The 21,564-nt window shown below is 40.5% G+C and overlaps 1 protein-coding gene across 1 annotated transcript in view; it reads left to right on the forward strand.

Annotated features, from left to right (window-relative positions):
- The first annotated feature begins 8,366 nt into the window (after positions 1–8,366).
- Positions 8,367–21,564, forward strand: part of DYRK1A (dual specificity tyrosine phosphorylation regulated kinase 1A) — a 51,093-nt gene continuing 37,895 nt past the window's right edge. The window contains exon 1 of the mRNA XM_072398293.1: positions 8,367–8,767. The gene's annotated coding sequence lies outside the window, so the exon portion shown is untranslated. The remainder of the gene's footprint in view (positions 8,768–21,564) is intronic.

The following is a 21,564-nucleotide window of genomic DNA, read 5'->3' on the forward strand; positions in this document are numbered from 1 at the left end:
GATGTTGGGTATTACCCAGAAGGTGACTACTGCAACAATGTTTTTGAAATTACAAGATGTTGAATACCTAATATATTAAAAATAGTTTACAGTTTAAGAATATTACAAAGCTGGTACTAGTAATAAAGTCAAAGTACAAGAGTTCTATACATTGATGAGCATAAATAAAACCAACAAGTACAAAGTTGGTAACTACAATTCTATTGTACCGTTGTGCAATTTGAGGTACCTTGAAATTGCTAGGAAGGAAAAATGGTTTGATGAGATCAACAAAGGTGAAGCCTTCAAATTAGTAAAGTGTAGGTCTCGAATGCAGCAGTGTAAAAAGAATTTTGGAGGAACAGCCATACAGATTGGGTATCATCTGTCAGGGCAATACAGACAGAGGCTGAGGACAGCCATTTGTACCATATTTTGTTATACTTAGCAAGATGGTTCCAGTGCTTTTATATGCATTATGTGTATGATAAGGTGGTGATAATATATCTTATTAGGTAAAAAGGGTGGCCAAGCTTAAATGGATAGGTTTATACAGTGAAAAATATTTATATAAGAAGTACAGGTCTGGAATAGTAAATATTCCCAGAAGACAAGCTGTGTGGTTAAAAGCCACTGAAGAACCCGTTTTATCAAGGAATTTACCAATGTTGTTGATATATTTGGATTTTAAAGCAGGACCAGATTATACGGAAGAAGGTGCCAGGGGGTTGATGGCATTTAGGACACAATAGGTTGTTGAATTGTTTTATTTTAGTGGGTGTTTTAGGTAATGTTCTTTCTACAATGTAACGTTAGATAAGCTTATTAAAAGGTATAAGGGAAGCTTGGTTGTGAGCTGTTACTTCTTTCTATTGTTCTCCCAGCTTCACTAATGAAAGTGTATCCTCTCCAGCCATGAATCAGACCCATAGTGAGAGGAAACATTGTAGTTTGTATTGGGTAAGGTCAAGATATCCAAATATTAGGGTCTAATTAGAACCATGCTGCCTTCCTTCACCCCATAAAAAAGGATTAAAATTGGCATTACAGATTCATGTATTTTAATATATTTCAGTTTTATGTAGCTTGGGGAATGTACCAAAAGGTTTGGTAGAACAATTTATAGTAAGATAACCTGGCCTATCCCTGGGGCAGCTTGGACCAGGTTTGTGTCTCAGGCTACGTAAACACATCATATAAACGACTAACGATCATAATAAAAGTAAAGGGGAGAGAGCGCAGCGAGTTCTCCTCTACATAGAGCAGAACGGTGCTGTATATACAGCGTTTGTTCATGCATCGTGCAGTCTTTTGAAAGGATCGTGAAAGATCCTTTCCAACGACAATTATGTGTACCCAGCCATAATAAGGGGTTCAACATTTAGGCAATAAAGTATTTTTTTGTTTTTAAAACAAATACACTCATAAATTTATTAGTGTCAGCCATGATAAATGGGAGGCACAATTGATCTTGGATTGGAAAAGTGGAAAGGAAAACTGACAATTGGGAAGATCGTAGACTTTCAATAGTCAGGCAGGAGTGCTAACCATATTCTTTAGGTATAGCAAGAGCATATTGTAGATCTTCCAGCACATTAGATCTTCCAGAGATAACTGGCAATTTTTTCAATATGCTTTCCACTTTGAAGGTTGAGCTTCTGGGGTTTTTAAGCAAGGAAGTATGGGATGAGAGCAAGACATTGTCCAGTTCCTCTGGGGAGGGGAAAGGGACCAGGTGCAGGTGCCTGATTACTAAAATAACTAATTAAAAAGGTAGTACAGATTAAAAACAATAAAACAAGGTAACTAATCTAGCCAAAGATATGCAGCCACAATTGATTGTTGCTTTGTACTAATTTAAGGACTGATGGTTTCTGCAAGCTTCTGCCTTTGCCCAGATAGAGTCACTTAGTCGGGAAATATTGGCACAGTTTCTTTTTTTTTTAGTCTTTCCAGCTCTGTGTATTCAGAGTGTTTCTTCTCAAACACATTGCTTTGTGTCCTGACTTCCTATTTTCCTTATTACTTCCTTACACCTCACTTCCTGTTTAAACACTTAAAAGTTTTTTTTATAAATCAATTAAATTTGCATAATGATAAAAGAACCCAGCTATAACCAGACAGAATTACAATGTATCCTTTAACTTCCCGATTAGAGCTCAATTCTCCATATTTGCTTCCTACCTAAACTTCCCAAAATACATATTTTCTCTACAGAAACAATTTTACCTGCAGAGAAAATATATGTTTTGAGGTTTAGATAGTTTTCAAAAACAAAAAACATATTTTAGTATGTACGTAAAAAATATAAAGGAAAAGAAAACCAACAAATAAAAACACAACATTCCAGAGAATTGCATTTCATCAAAACTGCAAAATGTTACTAAAGTCTCCTAATTAAAAAAAAAAAAAAGAAAAATTATAATTTGGGGGAAACAAGTAATCTCAAAGTGTGTTCAAACGGGTTCCATTGTAGTCTTTTATGTCAGACCACTCATTATGGATGGGCTGCCAACATGTTACATTGGATTAGAAAATGCACAACCCCTATTTTTAGTAACATTTAGAGCCAAAATACAAGATATATGTGTTGTGGTGCGCTCTAGCCGATTGTGGTGCATGTCAGTCTGTTTTTTAATGCATTGGTGTCCAAACACAATGCATGGCACTAAAATGCACCACCATAGAGTTTTGTGGAAACACATTTTTAGTAGGCCACCAGTGTGGAAGAGACTTTAATGTCTAGAACAGTGTTTATTGATCTTTTTTACATGAGGAAACCCTTAAAATACCTTTCAAGTCTTCAGGGAACTCTTGCCATAATCACTATATCCACAGCTCACAGTACATTAGTGTGGTGGTCAGTGGGCCAAAATGATCAGTGGTATCAATTAAATTGACCTAAAATGCACAAATTGCCTATTGCTCAAGGAACCCCCAGCAACCTCTGGAGGAACCATGTTTGAGAAACACTGATCTAGAATGGATAAACTAGTGAGCAAAGTTCTAGTATTTCCACACAGGTTTTTAAGCTACACCCAGTGACCTAAATAGACTACAAGCAGACCTGGACTCACAAAGTTAACATGTTCTGTGAAATAGTATGAAATATAATTATGCCTAAACAGTGTCTTGAAAATGTTATCCTTTGCCTGAAATTTCACTTGGAAAACGGTGCACTTTCTGTACCCGGTGTCTACAGATCCACAGCTATATGTCTGCAAGTGTGAGATAATCCAAGGCACTGCTGCCTGTGACTGCTAGTTTGGACAGATTTGTCATTGAGATTTGGTCAGGCTGTGCTGCTTAATGTTCTTCTTGCTGGAGAGAAAGCCATAGCTGAAGACCTGCAGAGCAAGGATTCCCTGCCTTTGCTTCATTTATTATGTGGATCTATGTTTCTTCCGTACAGCTTCTTAATCATTAACCCCCCAGTGATTAGAGCACTATTATGGGGCAGCTCTGACATGAGGCAACAAAAGTAAAGATGGCTGCCTCTAACACGGTGCAGAACAAGGCATGGTAAGTCAGTAATGGGAAAAACATCCACTAAAGGGGACCACAGGCAATACTGGTGATTAGCTCATTGGTTTCTGTTTGCCTTTTGGGTGCAGATTCCAGACCTCAGCTTCTCTGTTCCTTCCAATTATTAACCCAAAAGCCCACTAACTGGAAAATCTTTGGGCATAAAATATCCCCAATATGGTAGAAACTAAAGGCCTTGAAGCCTGATGTTTTGTAGATGTCGCAAGGAGAATTCCTGGCAATTATGGTTTGATAATGCCAGCCAGGGTTTGATTACTGTAAGTAAAGTGTGATATTTACACTCATGTCACAGTGCCAGTTACGTAGGTTGAGATCATTGTAACTGGTATCATAAACAGATCCGATGTGTTGTATGCAGATCATTCTGCACCTGCAATCACTTGATAGAATGTCATTATTTCCGTGCCTCGTGGCTCACTTGTCCTCTTGATCACATGCTTCTTTTACGTAGTTTAGATATACTTTTTTTTTTTGCCTGTCAACTGACCCCACAGTAAGTCAAGTGACAACGATGATACATGTTTGTTTTTGGTCTTCCTGTTCTGCAGTCGCGTGGCTTAAAGGAGAACATGACATTCCAGGGTATTCATTGCAGATTTTCCTACTGAAAATTACCTGGCTGTGGTGCTGATCTTCTAGTCACTGATCAGCAACAAGCAAAACAGTTCATAAAGTATTGATAGTTTTTTTTATTATTATTATTATTATTATTATGTGTGGAACTCTAGACAGGTTCTGTATGAACTATTATCTCATTTCAACTAAATTCTAGGCAGATAAAAAGACACAATTCAATGCATGCTTGTAATCAGCAATATATATTTTTTACAAAGGACGAGGGGGCACTCTTTGCGTCTGGAGAAAAAGAAGTTTAAGCTCCGGATAAGGAAGGGATTCTTCACTGTAAATGTGGAATCGGCTCCCTCAGGAAGTAGTTTCAGCAAGTTCTATAGATTGCTTTAAGAAAAAGCTGGATGCTTTTCTAGAAGCACAGAATATAACTGGGTAATAAAGTTTTAAAGTATAGATAACTGTTGATCCCAGGAACATCTGATTGCCTCATGGGATCAGGAAGGAATTTTTTCCCTGTTGAAGCAAATTGTACTAGGAGTTTATAGGGGTTTTTATTTTATTTTTGCCTTCCTTCGGTTAAACTATGTCTATAGAGTTTTTATCTGGGATATGTTTATTTCCCGTTTTTCAACCTAACTATGTAACTATGTAACATGCAAGCAATGTAAGTAGCTGATATCAGCTACAGTGCCTGAGTGGTGTGAAATGGAGAAGCAGCACAACAAGCCTTTCAGTTAGTGTGGTGAACAGAAACATGAGGAAAAAGCAGAGTGACCTCTTCATTTGACTGTCCAATACAACCTAGAAGTTGGTTGAATGCTAAAGGGTTCATGAGTTGCAATGGCAGTAATTGATCACTGCGCTTCCCTAATGAGGGAAGTACAGCGGTTGCCGCTCATGAAAGATCACTTCCAGCAACAATCATCTGACGTCCATGACATCTGTATGAGGTTTATTCAGCAAAGATAAAATTTCCTGAATAAAGTGATGGTAGATATATTTGTCAGAAACCGAAAACAGCATTTCAGCAGCACCTCATACCAACTGTGAAGAATGGTGGTGCAGCTTTAATTAGAGTCTGGACAGCTTGCAGTCATGAAACCAATGAATTTAGCAGTATAAGAATATTATGACAAAGTGCGGCCATCAGTCCAAAAGCTGAACCACAAATGAATGGTTTGGAATTTCTACACAACATTTTTATATTTGTAAAGTCTGTCAACAGCTAACTAATTGTAAATTTTGGAACATATGACATAAGTGGACAACTATCATGCTGGAAATTTTGAAATGGCTGACAGGCAAAATGACACCTTATCCAGGACTGCAGGAGACAAGTCAGGGATGGACATAATAGATTTGAGTGTCATCAACTTATCTCTGAGGAGGTCATTGGCCACTTTAGTAAGGGCTGTTTAGGTGGAATGGGCAGCTCGAATGCCAGACTGGAGGGGGGTCAAGGAGAGAGTTGGTGTTCAGGAAAACGGTGAGTCTTTTATGGACAAGGTGCTCAAGAAGTTTGGAAACATATGGGAGAAGGGAGATAGGACTGTAGCTAGACGGTAGGGAGGGGTCTAGTGAGGGTTTCTTCAGGATATGGGGAATAATGGCATGTTTGAAAGCAAAGGGATGGATACCAGCAGAAAGGGAAAGGTTGAATAGTTGGGTTGGGGTGGGGCCAGGGTGGAGGAATGGGCAGGGATTATAGATCAGAGGGAATTGGGTCAAGCCGACAGGGTGTAGATGGAGATGATGAGAGAAGAGAGGAGACTTACAAAAATATTAAGTGGAAATTCACCACATTGGAAGTTAGAATTTGATGTGGAGGACCTTGTGCCCCTGAAAAGTGCATTAGTGATTGCTGTTTGCGGTAAAAGAGCTTCATCCTCATCATATCGGAAATATAGTTGGAGACTTACCTTTCTAGAATTTTTGTAACTAATGAAGTCTTATGTGCACATCTACAGCTTTAAAAAATTTGGAATTTGTTATATATGTGGACATATACCACACTGGGAACACATGTGGACATGATCCATGCTAAAAAGTTTGGAATTTATTATATATGTGGACAGTTACTACTCAAGAAATTTAGGAATTTTCATGTGTAAACATATACTATGTGGGAAAAAAATATATATATGTAGACGTCTACCATGCTGGAAATTTGTAGTATATTATATACGTGGACATCTACCACCCTAGAAATTTTGGAAAATATATGTACACAGAGAGCTTTGCTAATAAAGCTGGGAATTTGGCATTCCCTCAAAGATTCACTGGTGGGAATTTTCCAGGTCCATGTGTGGAAATAATTGATTCTCACAAGGAAATTGGTAAAGTTTCTGCATGGCCATCTACCACGCTGGAAACTTAAAACATATCCTATATGTGGGCATCTATCTAACACACTGGAAGTATGTAATATAGAATAAAAGACATCTACAACACGGGAAATATTGGAATTTATTATATATATATGGAGACTTATCTAACACAGGGGAAATGTTGGAATTTATGATAAATATGGAGAGCTATCTACCACTGGAAATGTGTAATATATACCATACTTGGACAACTGCTACACTGGAAATTTTGGAAAATGTCTATACACGTAGACATCTACCACACTGGAAATTTTGGAAAATATACTATATGTGGACATCTACCACACAGGAAATTTGTAATATGTAATATACGTGGACATATATTACACTGGACATTTTGTAAAATATCTATACACATAGACATCTACCAGACTCAAAATTTAAAATATTTCATATACCTAGACAACTACCACACTGGAAATTTTGAAAAATATCCTATACATGAACATCTACCACACTGGAAGTTTGTAATTATTTATATACGTGGACATCTACCACACTGGAAGTTTGTAGTATATTATATATGTGGAGATCTAGCACCTTAGAAATTGAGGAAAATATATATAGTTAGACATCTACCATACTGTAAAATATAATTAACGTGGACATTTACACACTGAAAATTTTGTAAAATCTATTCATGTAGAAATCTACCACGCTCAGAATTTGTAATATATCATACGTGGACATCTACCTCATTGAAAATTGTGGAAAATATATACACGTGACATCAAACACACTGGAAATTTGAAATGTATCCTATATGTGAACATCTATCTACCACACTGGAAGTATATAATATATAATGAAAGTGGACATCCACCACATGGGAAATGTTGGAATTTGTGATAAATATGGGGAGCTATCTGCCACACTCCAAAATGTGTAATATATAATATACTTGGACAACTGCCACACTGGAATTTTTTTTAAAAATCTCTATACACGTAGACATCTACCACATTGAAAATTTTGGAAAATCTCTATACGCGTAAACATCTACCACACTGGAGATTTAAATTATATATTATACGTGGACATCAACCACAGTGGAAATGTTGGAAAATATCCTATACGTGGACATCAGCCACACAGGAGATTTGTAATGTATAATATACGTGAACATCTATCACACTGGAAGTATGTAATATATAATGAAAGTGGACATCCACAACACGGGAAATGTTGGAATTCGTGATAAATATGGAGGTCTACGTGGACATCTAACTCAATGAAAATTTTGGAAAAAAATATTTGTTTATGGACACATCATCCGGAACACCAAAGCCACAATCCACTCAATATCTGAAGCTAGATCTGTGGCTCTCCATCCAATCCCAGGAAACCAAAGCCCAGCTAACGCCTTGCAACACCTGCAACATTTCCCACCCCCTGCAACCTATTACACCTTTCTCCCGCCCAGGCCACCCCGCGGTATTCCCTTCTGTCCCGCAAACATCATATTTACATAGCAACATTTATTCGTTTACCAGCTCACACCCCAGACGGTTTCCCTAATTATCCTCATCCCCGCCTCCCGCCACTCCCCCATCACATGACCCTCCCTCTTCTCTACTACGACCGCAGCAGCAGCAATAACGACGGCGCCTCCTCGTTTCGTGACGTCAGCACGCATCCGGGGGCTTCGCGCTGATTGACAGTCTCCATAGCAACACGCTTATCCCGCCGCCATTTTGTTGCTTTTTTTTTTTTTTTTTTTTTGTAATTCCCTTCCCGCCCGAATAAACCCCTGTGAGGGAAATACGTGTGTTATGCATAAAGCAGAGCGGCAATAAAAATATTTCTGACTGAAGTGTGGGGATGCGGTGGCGGCTTAGGTGAGGGGGTGGCGGGAGAGGAAGAAACAGGACAGTGATGAGGTGACGAAGGAGGGGGTGTTGTTGTCAGTCACGGTGCCGGGCTCCGGTATGAGGAGGAGGAGGAGGGGGAGTCAGTGATAGTCGTGTCGGTGGTGGTTTCCCCGTCCTCCTTATTCTTCCTCCCTCGCTGGCTGGCTGCGCAGCTTTGGAAACGCGCGCCATTTTGTGACTCCCCCTCCCCCCCCTTCTCCCTCCATCCTGCACGGCGGCCGGGACGACAGAAACCGCCAGCAGCAGAGCCGGGGATCTCCGCGATATGCTGGCCGGGGAGTGGCGGGGATGAGGAGGATGACAGTGTGAGGAGAAACATGCAACCCAGCTTCTCTCTATGTGTGACCGGCTCGATGTGACTGGACGGCCGTCTAGCAGCAGCGGGGGGACAAGAGGCGCCGGAGGACACGGGTAAGGAGGATGCCGCGGCATGTCCTGAGGAGAGCTGACAGGTTCTCTCTGTGCTGTATGGACGAACTACAACCCTCAGCATGCCCTGACAGAGGTGACAGGTTACCGGTGCTCTGGGGAGGAACTACAACCCTCAGCATGCCTTGACAGAGGTGACAGGGTTTCTGTGCTCTGACGAGGAACTACAACCCTCAGCATGCCCTGGCAGAGGTGCTCTGTGGAGGATCTGCATGCCGCGGCAGTTTCTCTTTGCAGCACCCAGGAGGAACTACAACCCTCAGCATGCCCTGACAGGAAGAAGTAGAGCAGCCGGTGCCAACATGGCTTGCCAGGGAGAGAGGTGGACTACAAGTGCCAGCAGGGGGGTATTAGAATGTGCCCGGCATGGCAGAGCCCTGAGGAACTACAGGTGCCAGTGTTGATGGGCAGCGGGTAGAAGTGAATGCCTGGCATGGCAGAGTCCTAAGGAACTACAAGTGCCAGCAGAGAACGAGGCAGCTGGTGGTGGTAGTTGTGAGGAACTACAAGTCTCAGCATTGGCAGTGTTGGATAGGTGCAGCGGTGTTCTGTCCCATACAGCGCTCTTTGTAGACTTGTGACGAACTTTCTGTGTGGGTGGCACAGGAGGGGGGTATAGTCCATGTGGTGTCCCAGCAGACCTCTGAGGAACTACAACCCTCAGCATGGCTTGGCAGCAATAGAAGGGGGTAGCGATGTGATGTCCCAAGCAGCGATGCCAGTGAACTATGTAGCAATCTCGGTGACGGGTATAGGGGTAGCGAGGTGTCCCAAGCAGCGGCGATGACGTTTCTTAGAGCCGTGCCATCGGTGACAGTGGGGGGGGGGATGTTGTAGGGTCCCAATAAGCAAGGACTACAAGCCTCAGCAGTATCAATGTGGGTGCATATCATCTATACCATAAATACCACATCTCACAGGTGGCACGGGGTAGCGATGTAGTGACACGTGCAGCAACAATACACACCTGAGGAACTACTAGTCTCAGTAGAGTTTGGCAGTGGTGGACGGAGGTAGCGATGTCCCAAGCAGCGCTGATGGAAGACTCCTTACAAACTGCAAGTTGTTGGTGGTAGTGGGTAGCGATGTGGTTTCCCAAGCTTCGGTGATGGCAGACTCCGTAGCCCTGGCAGTAGTCGTGGGGGTGGCATTGTGGTGTTGGGGGGTAGTGATACCATGTACCAATGATGGTAGAATTCTATGGAGCTATGCAAGGGGTAACGATGTGGTGATAGCAGATTACCGAGGAACTTTACCAGCCTTGGCAGTGATGGTAGTGGTATCGTTGTGGTGATAGCAGACTTCTGATGAACTATAGCAGCTTTTGCCGTGATGGTAGGGGTAATAATGTGGGGATGGCAGTCTCTTGAGGCACTATACCACTCTTGGCAATGATGGTGATAGTATCGTTGTGGTGTTAGAAGTCTCCCGAGGAACTTTACCAGCCTTGTCAGTAATGGTAGGGGTGGTGTTGTGGTGCTGGTAGACTACCGATGAACCATACCAGCCTTGGTAGTGATGGTAGGGATAACCATGTGGTGATGGCAGACTCCAGAGGACCCATACCAGCCTTGGGAGTAATGGTAGGGGAAACAATGTGGTGATAGAAGACTCCCGAGTAACTTTACCAGCCTTGGCAGTAATGGTAGTGGTACCGGCAGACTCCCGGTGAACTATACCAGGCTTGGCATTGATGGTAGGGGTAACGATGTGGTGATAGCAGACTTCCGATGAACTATACCAGCCTTGCCAGTGACGGTGGGGTTAGTGTAGTGGTAATGGTAGACTTCTGATGAACTATACCAGCCTGGCAGTAATAGTAGTGGTACCGGCAGACTTCCGATGAACTATACCAGCCTTGGAAGTGATGGTAGGGGTAGTATTGTAATGATGGTAGACTTCGGATGAGCTGTTGCAGCCTTGGCAGTGACGGTGGGGTTAGTGTAGTGGTACCGGCAGCCTTCCGATGAACTATACCAGCATTGGCAGTGGTGGTAGGGGTAACGATGTGGTGACGGTAGACTCCCGATGAACTGTACAAGCCTTGGCAGTGATGGTAGGGGTAGTGTTGTGGTGACGGTAGACTTCCAATGAACTATTCCAGCCTTGGCAGTGGTGTTATTGGTAACGATGTGATGTCCAAGCAGTGGTAGACCCTCTGGAAGTCTTGGCAGGAGGTAACGATGTGATGTCTCAATCCGTGACGATCATTTCCAAGCAGCTACAAGTCTGCTCATGCTTTGGCAGGGCTAACGATGTGGTTGCTGATGGGAGACTCCAAAGGAACTACAAATCTTGGTGTCTTGACAGGTCAGAGAAGCCCCGGTGTTTTTACCGAGGAGTAGGAGGAGCAGGGAGCTGCTAGGGGACTACAAGTGCCAGCTCGGGTTGTCAGCTGTCCCGTGAGAAACGTAAAATAGCGTTGTAGCTTTTGCAGGCGATCGGACAGGTGGCATGCCTGAAGGGCAGAGAAATCTCTTTTTGTATATAGCGAGGAGACGGCACTTTAGTCTTTGGCTGACATCGAAGGTAAAAAAAAATTTTCTTTGACTGAGAAGTTACAAGAATTAATGTTCTGATCTGATCAGAATTGAGGACAGATTTAAGTCAGCAAGATTCGAGATGGTCGGTAGGGATCATTGAGAAACTAGAAGCAGCATTGTGGTTAGTTACGGAGAGGGGGTAACAGACTGCGCCGCAAGGGTTGCCGGGACGGGAGGGCTTTGCATTTAAACTGGCGAGGCGGGCAAATGGTGACGGAACTACAAGTGGCAGCGTGGTTTTCATGGCTGGTATTTATATCTTCTGCATTTTAAGTAAGGGCAACACAGGTAGGAGTGATGACACACTCTCCTGAGGAACCCCAAATGCCATCGTGGTCTGTTGGTATGACGGGTCTCAGATGACGACAAGGCAGGCAGCTGGTGAGGGAACTACAGATGCCAACGTGGCAGGACAGGTGGGTCAGAAGTGTTGAATATGTGAACTATTCGTGCCACTGGCCCACCTGGGGGATTTTAGGGTTCCCCTTTGGAGACTTGAATGGATAGATAACAGGTTGGAACCACAAGTACCAGCATTGCTTGACAGGGCAGTGGATGCCATCGGTGCATGAATGGAGAAGGGGATCTGAGGTGCTAGAATAGAATAAAAAGAACAGAGGATCCTTCGAAAAAATAAGCATCTTCGGGCGATGGGGACTAACTGGGGGGGGGGGGGGGGGGTGACGGCATACTAAAGAAGGGGGATCAATGTAAAAGTAGGATCAGCTTGCAGCCAGGTGAATGTAACTACAAGTACCAGCACAACCTAATGCTGGGTCTGCAGCACCTCCAGGGCATAAGATCAACCTTTTTTTATCCTCAAGCTAAGGGATTTGCACCGTCTCTATCATCCTCCCCCCAACTATTACAGGACCGCCGATTGCCTTAACTCCTGGCTTGCTGCATTTTGTAAAATATGCCCCCCCCCCCTCTTGTTCAGAGATCTCCATCACCCCTTCTTCTCTATCATATCCTCCTCAGTCTGATTTCTTGCTGACATTTCGCCTCCTTGTCTCTGCATTTGTTTAAGGTGGCCGCCAAGGCAACCGGCCTCCTGTAGATAAGAAGGGAGGGAGGTTATTTTGGGGGTGGGTGGGGGGTATCTTTGCTGCCATGGCATGAATATAGCTAATAGAAGGGATTGTGGGTGTGGCTAAAGCCCCCTGTGTTTCTGTGCTGAACATGATGGGAACAGCATCTGGTAATGTATAGTCCTGTGTCTATTTGCATTTATGTAGCATCCATAGATTTGCAGAGAATCACCTTGGTTGGTGTTTGATGCAGCTTACCGCTGGCACTGGATTGTGGGATTTTTTTTTTTTTATCATTACAGTCACAGTGGCCCACCTGTCATTTTTTTTTTTCACTTTGAATTGAAATGCGTGGAATTTCAGCATAGGCACAGAGCTGTTGTCTGCTCTGACCTGGAACGAATATGAATCACAGATTTGTCATCTGTTTATATCTAGCAAACGCATGAATCAGAGATGGACATAGGCTTAAATTATGACCTGGCTCATGCACGGGTATGTTCTCCGATCCGGGACCTGCATCCATTAGCTTTGGCTTGTTGATCTGTTATAGACTGCAACATGTATGAAACCCGGCTACGGTGGCTTCCGATCTGTCAGGGTTTGTTTATGTTTTTGTAAAGATTATGCTATGGCATATCTCGATGTACTGACAGCAAACCGGTGCTGAAATCATCTGATGGTGCATGGCTAGCTGCTCAGTGGTGGCTAACATGTGAACCTGCCAGATTTGTGGTACAGTATTGGTCTGGAATTGTGAACATTTAATTTTTACCTGCAGACATGGGGGGCTCAGTGTTGGTTCAATTATTCTTTATTTGATACTTCTGATATACTTCAATGGCTCAAATGTTTTGTTTCTCATGTTCTATGTTCTAAAAAGTTTCAAACGTGCTTGAGGACCTGAACTTGGTGGCCTTACTTGATTCTTGCAACCGTTTGATATTGTTTGGCCATTAATCCTATCATAAGACAGATATTGTAATGTTAAGGGGGACAGTCCTGATTGATTATAGTTTTGGAAAGTTTTTAATTATGTATATAAAATTGAAATTGATATGGTTGGCGTTGGACTCGTTATACCAACTCTCCATAAGTTGTGTCCATGTGTGTTTCCTAAAAATGATCATGGCAATATTATTTTAAAGCTAAAAGTTTTTTTTTATAATACAATACAATCCTTTTAAGGTTTGTATTGTTGTTTGTGTCCTACTCTCAAGACCTGGAAACTCCTATCACTGGGGGCAAAAAAATGGGGGGGATCCAAAACTTTATTCAAAACCAGAACAAATAAAGAGGAATATCTTCTAATGATCATAGTAAGTGACAGCTATCCTGGGCTGGATCCTTCCCTTACTTTGGAAAGATTTCATCCCACTTCCTGTTTGATCTATCAAATAGGAAATGAAGAGAACTCTCTCCAATGGAACACAGGTGACCAAAGGAAAATCCTGAATATTTTTCACATTATACTTCTTGAACTTATACTTGAAATCATTGTCAACATTGTACTTACTTTTGTATACTGTTGAATCACATTCTTTTAATGTTACCAACATTTAATGTAGTATACCCAGATCTCATGGCATCCTGATAATATGTTTTAATATAGGTAGGGCACTCCTATTATTATTCAGGATTTATATAGCACCAACATATTACGCAGTGCTGTACTAGTAATACATTTGTAATATTCCTCAGGTCTACATACTTTGGGATAGTATGAAGATATGTAATGATGAGGTCTGGTACCCTGCAAAACTGTAAATAGAAGACTGGTGCTTCCATTGACTACTATTTTTTAAGACATGTTCATTTTAGGACTTAACCAACCCAAACTTACTTTTGGAAAGAATGAGGATTGGTATAAACTCGGTTGTGTCTTTGCTGGGACCCCATGGAGAAGTTTGTCATTGGGACAATGACACAGGGACAAGCAAAACAAAACATAGTACAATAGAATGAAGTTGGTGTGTCCAATGCCACAAATCTCCAATTGTTCAGAATAGGATTAGAACTCCTGTCAGGTCTTTGTTGCTGTCTATGGTCCTGTTGGGTATTGTTCACAAAAGTTGCAGCTTGGGTAAGGGAAGTGTGCACAGAAAGTTTTGTCTAAAGTTTGTTTCTGCGTTCTTATAAAGATTTGTTTACTTTTTCCAGACTGAAACTTTTAAAAGTTTTTAAAAAGTTCTTGGATGGATTCAGTAAAGCAGTTAAAAGCATTGCAGACTCATGAGAAAAAATTGCTTTATATAAAAATTTTACTGGCTATAAATTGTACAATCTCTGCAAGGTTTACCAAATCCATGCTATGTAAGAACACACCTAAATGATTCAATTAGTATATACCTCAAAGTTTTGCATTGTATATTGTGTTTATATGATGTATGGTCACCTTTGAACACGGCTGCCCAGAGTTCAACTTCAAATAAGTCTTAAACTCATTCTGATAACGTTATCATGAGATTACCTATATGCATGAATCAAGCGGGGAAAATAAATAGTTCTGTAAATGATTATCAAATAACAGCCCCTTCTTGGCCTGTTAGCTTTGTAGTTTTGCTTACCACTTTGTGCGATTTCCAGTTTTTTAAAGTAGGTTGCAGTTGTTTTACAGTTACATTGACTTCATTTCAAAAAGTAGGCACTCCTGCTATGCTATGCCGGCAGGTTCTGTGGAATGAGTGGCAATGTTGGAGAGTAATTTATATGGCAATGAAGCCACAGTTCTCAAGGAAGTGGAATACTTTATAATTTTCTGGCAGGGTCAGCAGGTCTTTTGGGTGAAGAAATAAACACATGAATTTGAATACCTGCATCATAGACCTATACTTGTTGACCTGAAACATGTTTTTTATTTATTTTTTTCCTATTTATATCATGGAGATACCGCGAGACCATAAGGGACACATTTATTAGTAATCCAGTAGAAGAGGTAGTACTTTCCAACTCATTCAAAACTACTAGAAAAGCTTTGGCTGGGTTTGGACATTGGTGCGTCTGTTCTAATTGGTTTAGTATTGGTTCACCGATCAACTCCAAAACACATTTTTTACTGCTGTAATGACTTTTGTTATAAGTTTACTTCTGGAATATTGTGTTGCTATCAGAGCCCAGTTGGATTCAGACTTTTTCAGAGAATATCTAAATGCTTGAATCTGATTGGTTTGCAGCAGAAATTACTTTCCTTACTTTAGACCATTTGAACCTTCTTTATTCTATGTTAGCTTTGTACGTTCTTATTGTATTACCGCAGGTGTTATGCTTAGTTGGTGTTATTGTATAAAGTTTTTCTGTTTTTCCTATACTTTTTCTTGTTTTAGTAACAATGTGTCATTGGTTTGGGTTACTAACAGATACGGTCCTAAGGACCTGAGCTGAGAAATTAAATTTTGTCAACCAGTAGCTGAATCTTGTAAAAGATGGAAGCAACCACAGCTGGTATCTCAGATACTTTAGGACAGCGTCTTTTAACCTTCTTGCCTCTGAGGGACCCTTGGTATTATTTTCAAGCCGTGGGAACTCCTACTAAAACTAAAGGAGGTCCATGGAAAAGTTAGGTGGTCAGTGGAAGGAATGCATCCTTTACAGCATGGTCAGAATACCCCCTTACAAGTCTAAAGAGCTTTGGTGTCATGCTGCCAAAGACCATCTTCATGGGAGGTCAATCAGCCAATGATGTCTTCAGGATCTCAAGGGTTCAATAGAACCCAGATTGAAAATGGCTGATTTGGAATATCGAGAGTTATTGACATCACCTGGGACAAAGTGCCGTGTGTCCTTTTGGGGCCATTACTTTTTAGTGAAATATTGGAGAGCCTTGTCTGATGTATACATTTAAACATTGTACAAAGTTTGCGTGGCTTTTTTTTTTTTTTTTTTTGATCAAAGTCTTTTCCATATCTCAATGGGATAGTAAAACTTCTCCTAAAAATGCCACCTATGGGACAGGCCTGTAGGTTGTTTGGGCTCCGAGCTTGGCATTGTGGAAGTTGGGACAAGTGGGGGGGGGGGGGTTGTGTACGCTGCAGCCTTTCCTTACATCAAATCCACAGATTTTTAAGGCTGGATTCCGAGCACAGCAACCCAACTCTTATTTAATTTTTCCCAAGCCAAAATCCTTTATAATTATGTGCACCACCACATGCAACCTTCAGTGGTGTGTTGTATGAATGACCAGGAGGAGGGGGATCCAGGGATGTGACCCTCAGCTGGGTGTAGGAGACCACCTACCATCTACCTGGAAGTACAGCTTCCACTTTGCACTAAAAGATTTGCCACACTTAGAAGAAAATATGAATGGTGAGATGGAACGGCATTAATAGAGGGAAGTTTGCAGACTTCAGTTTTAAAGCCAAAACGTTTTCCATTAGCAAGGAGTTAAAGGAGGGGATGTATGAGACCCTTTTAGGCATCACTTTAATTTCTATTTTTTGGTTACAGAAAGAAATCTCTCTGTGATGTAAGTGATGTAAATCCCCTCATTTTGTAAGATTTCTTATTTTTTTTTATTCCTGGACAAGTGACTTAATTTTCCCGCAGTGTAAGTTTTGGTAATAATGGGTCACCTGATCCTGTAAGGAGGGTGAAACTTTCCAACAAATACATTTGATAGGGGTACTAACACCTCATCAAACTTTATTCAAGTTTAAAAATGTTACTTGTAATACAGTTTTAAGTATTTATCACATGGTTTTGGTTAGCTTATTTATATTTTTGAAGTGCACACCAACTGGTTCTTTACATTAGAGGGCTGAACCCAGGATCTGATCTGCTCCCATTGATAAAATGCTACAATTATGATGCCTTCGCTATGAATTTTGAGAACTTATTTCTTATCAATGCTTTTAGATACAAGGATAAATGAGGACTTAATATACTCTGATGGCTTGTTGAGAATATGTGAGTAAATGCATAATCTGTTCATAGGTTCATGTAGTGTTACTGAACTTTGCAACAAGTTTTCTCTTAAACTTAAACCAGTGTTCTTGGTGGTGCTGAGTTGTTGGCAGCTTGCTGCTCTTCAGTAATAGAATGAGTAATAAGAAGTTTTTATATTGGATTCAAAAAGGAACAAATGGTACTTTTTGCTCTCTTCTGAGTAAGGCTTTAGCCATGTGGTCCTCCAGTCATGTTTGATAGGACCCCATGGAAAATGCCTCTGGTGGAGACTACTTCCTTCATCTCCTGAAAGATCAATGCATTTTTAGAAGGAGGAAATCTCCATCCCCAATAAATATATATCGGTATGGAATTAAAAACGAAGCTAACTTTTTGTATGACTTTCTGACCTTTTCCTGCTTCTTGTGTTGGCGTTTCTTCCTCTGACTGTATTGTGTGTCAGCGTCATTGTCATTCTAGCTGATTTTATATATGCCAATGATTTCAGAATAGTATGGATGCATTCATTGCGATAAAATCACTTTAGTGATAAGTCACATTAAGACATTACTGTATTAGATGTATTTTACGCCCGGACACATTTAAAACTTTCTTGGAAATAAAGGAATGCTGGTTTGATGATGGCATTGGTTTGTGTAATATTGGCATTTGAATATATATCTCCATATGTATGAAAATACTGGCGTCATTCAGAGCAAACAGTGATTTTTAACTTTTATACTCTAACATGTAGATAAAGGGTGAGGCTGGGAGTTGTATAACACACAAACTTTTGTTTTTTGGATCATTGAAGCCCAGTGTATGTTGGGAATGCCATAAGATGGTAAACAATGTTTCTGTATTGATTATATCATCAGGAAGGCTGTGTTTGGTTCTGATCTGAAACTTATAGGAATCCTAATTATAATTCCCAGCATTGCATAAGGAGGCAGGACTTTGGTTACAAGAACTAGGTGGTGAGCCATTGTAGGACCTCAATCTGTTAATTAAAGTGAGATAATTAAAGAGGACATCAATGTGCATGTATAGAAGCATGGGTAAACAATAGATTTTTTAAATTTATAAACTTTTTTCCAAAGTCAATACTTTATAAATAAAGTAATAAATGGGAGAATGGCTACAGGGAAGTAGCACAAGGGTTAGTTCTGATTAAATTTAGTAGGGGTCTGCTTATAATTTCATTTCATCCAACTTTTACCAAGATTTTACTTTCTTTTACATTGTATTTCTTTAGAATATGTATTACCTTTACTGAATATTCCAGTTTTTTAAACTTCAATATAATTTTGAATTTTGGGTGAAAATGTTTATAAATACTCTGCCTAAAAAAAAAAAATGATCAGCTGCATAGCAAATTTTCATTTCTTTTTAAAGAAAACCCCAGTAAATAAAGCCTATTTTAGGCTACCTTGACGGTATTTACATTCTCTAAAACTATAGTAATTTATTCCTATTTTGCTGAAAAACCCCAAACAAATGCAGTCAAATATTTATTTTTCCCATTGTGTGTAGTGTGAGGTTTGTGCACTTCATGACCCCGATTCCCGGTCACGTTTTTCTTGCGTGTAACTTGTTTTGATGAGAGTGGAATGTGGACATCCAATCCTCTCTGTTTATGAAGTTTGTGTTTACTTTCACTGTTCTGGGAACTCTTCTTGGATGGCTTTACATTAAATTCCGTCCTGTTGGGTGTGAAGAGAGAGATGTGTCTGAGATACAGATTCTCAAAGGGAATGACTTCTTCAGCAAGGCGTCTCCAAATAAAGGTTTAATACATATTATGATTCTAACAATTATCACAATGCCATAAGAATGTAAATCTACAAGAGAGTAGATAAGGGTTAAGGCTGTAGTTGTGGTTTGTTGTTACCATTGGGGAGATTCAATCTGATATTTGATATACATTTTAATATTTGTAAGGCAGAAATGATGGGAAATTGGAAACAGTTGTCACTGGAAAATTAGGTAAAGTTAAATCTTTCAATGTCCACTTTGGACAGATTTCCTCTCGCTGTTGTGTGTTCAGGACAAGAAGTAAAGTAAAATTGGGAACAGCAAGTAAAACAATCGATGGGTTCTGTTTCCTATCCAAGATAAAGGCTACCTACACAAGCAATAATTGTCTGTACGTAGTCTTAGTCTTGGATTAGATAGCAAATAAAAGTAATAATTGTCATTGGAAAGGATCTCTCACAACCTTTTCCAATGACAAAAGAGCGCTGTACACATATTGCCTTTCTGCTCTATGGAGAGGGGAGGGGAAGAACAATGGAGCAGCACCCTGTTGTGCACTCTCCTCCGTTCACTTTTATTACAATCATTCGCCGATCAGAGACAGATCCATGAACGATATGGGACGAGCTGTACACACGCCAGATTCTTGTTCGATACCAGCCCTGAGGGGAGAATCGTCGGACGTGTGTACGTAGCCTTAAAGCAGAACTAAAACCAACTCGCCTATGGCAGGGCGCTGCTTTCTACTTTCCCATCTTCCTCCTATAGATGATCTACAGCCTTCCTGATTGGCGGTGCCGAGATGATATAACTCAGGGATTCCCTGGCGGACATAGCCGATGCTGCACTGTGCAGCTCCGCTTTGACCCCAGGAACTCCGAGCGATCAGGCAGGTGAGACATATTCATGCAGAAGAGACATGGCCTGTCCCTTTGTGAAATAATGGAATAAGTGGAACTAGACCCAGTGGATACCTGTTATTCAGTTTTTTTACATAACTTTCTAAAGAGTAGAGAAAGATCAGAACCACTGCTGTTTTTACTTCCATTCATGGCTCTGGTAGCAGAAGTAGAAGGCAATGATTTTACTAGACAGGAAGTGAAATAAAATCTCCACCAGCAACATTGATAATCCGTTTTTTATTTAGTTCATTTTGTACTAATATTCACTTTGACATTCGTAAATTTTGTTTCAATTTATTTATAATCCAGTGTCCTATTATATCAAAAATACTAAACATTCCCTATATAAATCAAAATTGCAGCTGTCCAGACTTGGTCCTCCTCTCTTAATTAATAACTCCGTTGCCCAGAAGATTCATGCCTGCACTAAAAAAATGACAGAGTGAATGTTTGCATATGTTGTCCACAGGCTTGGCAGACGTTCCTACCGCCCACTGAGGGCTCCCTGATGTTTGCGGCCAGCAGGGTATATTAAGACTAAAGCTTTTTTTTGGCTGTTTCATTGTTGGTGGAGGCAAAAGTTTTGTTAGTCCTAAAAGCAAACTTGCAAAAAAAATTTTTTTTTTCTTTAATGCCCCCATTTTTCTAGTAACACAGTCACTACTTTGATACTACTTTGAAGATGAAGCAAATACCATGGACTTCTGGAAATCGGAGGAGCATGTGATTCACTCATCTTTTTAAAAAAATGTCATCAACACTGTCACATGACAATTAGGGAGAGTCATTAGCCATGTGTAAACTCAGATTGACTTGATTGAATATACCCTCAAAATTAGGATGCTTTGCAAAAGTATGTACAAATTAAACGTTTGCCCCAATTTTCACTTTTTTAATAGCAAAGACATCCCTGGCGTTATCCTATAAGAGTAGATGTTAATAAATTGAACAATCCAGCTAGTTCCTGTTAAGCCGAGGGGTTTTCTCACATCCCTTGGTGTCATAAACATTACTAATGTTGCCATTTTAGAAACCAATATGATGGTCTGTAGGTCCGTTTTCTTTTGTATTACTGTGGTGCATTTTAGGTGTATTATTCTGCCTGCTTATTATTTTCTTGTTTAGTATACTTCTTACTCCAGAGCTGAAGCTAATAACTGGATTTCCCAACATTATTCTCATTACTTTTCCAGGGAGTTTTTTTGCTATAAACATCTTCCTTCTCCCATGTGTACAAAACATTCTGGCAAGAGCAAATACATTGAATGCCACGTGATGATTCTGAGCCAGTCAGGCAAAGTGTTAGGAAATTATTTTAGTTTTCTAAATGTCAACTTTAAGTTTTTGCCTCTGTAGGTGAGCTGCTCAGGTACTTATAAAGAAAAAAAGTCCCAAGACCGTTCCCAGACTATGAACAATAATCTATATTTTAAACTAGTAAAAAGAGCTTTAAAACAAGCATTCCCTGTCATCTATTGTGGCTTTTAATGGAAAGGTATTTATTCTCAAAGATAACAACACTCTAAAGTTGTGTTTCAATAAGTTTCTAACAACTCTTTGCCTAGCAAAGTACTTTTGCAATGTACTGCATTGGTTTGGGGGTCTGTCAATAAAGCGGAATGCCTCTTTAAGTTAACAAGTCAGAAAACCATGGCCAAGGATATTGT

The sequence above is a fragment of the Pyxicephalus adspersus genome, chromosome 1 (genome assembly GCF_032062135.1).
Source record: "Pyxicephalus adspersus chromosome 1, UCB_Pads_2.0, whole genome shotgun sequence".
Lineage (NCBI taxonomy): Eukaryota > Metazoa > Chordata > Amphibia > Anura > Pyxicephalidae > Pyxicephalus > Pyxicephalus adspersus.